Source organism: Octodon degus, unplaced genomic scaffold (genome assembly GCF_000260255.1).
Source record: "Octodon degus isolate 3935 unplaced genomic scaffold, OctDeg1.0 scaffold00006, whole genome shotgun sequence".
In the NCBI taxonomy this organism is placed as follows: Eukaryota; Metazoa; Chordata; class Mammalia; order Rodentia; family Octodontidae; genus Octodon; species Octodon degus.
Window position 1 is genome coordinate 214,379 of NW_004524582.1, and position 1,126 is coordinate 215,504.

Consider the following 1,126-nt stretch of genomic DNA (forward strand, 5'->3'; position numbering starts at 1 on the left):
AACACATCATTTAATTGTCTTGGTCACTGACATTTCCAAGATGAGATTTTATATTTTGTTCCCATAACTTCTGATTATCAGACAACCTGTGCATTCCTTTATTAAAAGAGTTCAGTCCAGCTGATATTGGTTTATCCCTAACAATATTCCTCATCGTCATCGTTGATTCTGGAGGCATTTCCTCTTTGTCATTGTCTTCATCTTCATTAAAAGCTGCTGCTACTAAAAGGTTTTTGGAGCAAAAGTGGGCACAGTTTCTTTAGGCTTGCCTGACCCAAGTTTAATGGATATAGCTGATGCTTTCTTTGTTGTCTGAAGACCTATGGCAAATCCAACCTTGGAGAGCTTCATAGGCTTTGTGAGAAGGTCTGCAGCTTCTTCTCAGCCGATTGCTTCTCAGTGCTGTGACTGGAACTTTCCTCTCCATTACTGGAAGAAACAGTCTTAGTTTTCACAGGTTTTTCTGCTTCTTCTTCATTCAGGTCCTCTGGCAGCTCCAGCTCCCTTCGACTTCTCAGGCTTTTCCTCTCCCACCTTTCTGTCTGCCATTTTCCAGGCCACGGCCACCCCTCTCTTGTTATAATTTAATTTGTGTGTTTCACTCATTCCAATAGATGATCCAATTTTGTATTATCTATTTTAATTTTTCAGCAAGTATTTCCTGGGTCTATCCCATATGTCATATATCTATATTTCTTATGATACACTAGAAATAAGTAGTCAAATGTAGAATTCCTATCAAAGAGAAATTAATGTATTAGTTGCTTCAAAACAAAAATTTTCAAATTCATAGCGTCTAAAAAAAGCAAGAAGACTTTAAAAACAACAAATAGGTGCATCAAATAATCCCTATCTAGGAAGCCAAGATTGAGGGCTGTGAAAGCACAAAGAGCATTTAAATTTCATCTCAGCATGCTCTAGGGCAGATACTAGTGTTACCAGAGGGTCCAAATGCCACGGCTGTGTGCAGGGTCTTACAGATGGTGGCCCTGAAGTCTCTTACATTGCTCTTCTAGAAACAAATGGGGCTGTTCTAATCATCACTGGAAGGGCTCCCACACGCTGGCTCCATTTGGGCCTCATTGCCTTCTGGTACCAGTTTCAGCACAGATATATCTGGTTGTAA

General features: G+C 40.0%; 1 pseudogene; it reads right to left on the reverse strand.

Annotated features, from left to right (window-relative positions):
* Positions 1 to 10: 10 nt before the first annotated feature.
* LOC101585102 lies at positions 11 to 549 on the reverse strand (annotated as a pseudogene).
* Between the last annotated feature and the right edge of the window lie 577 nt (positions 550 to 1,126).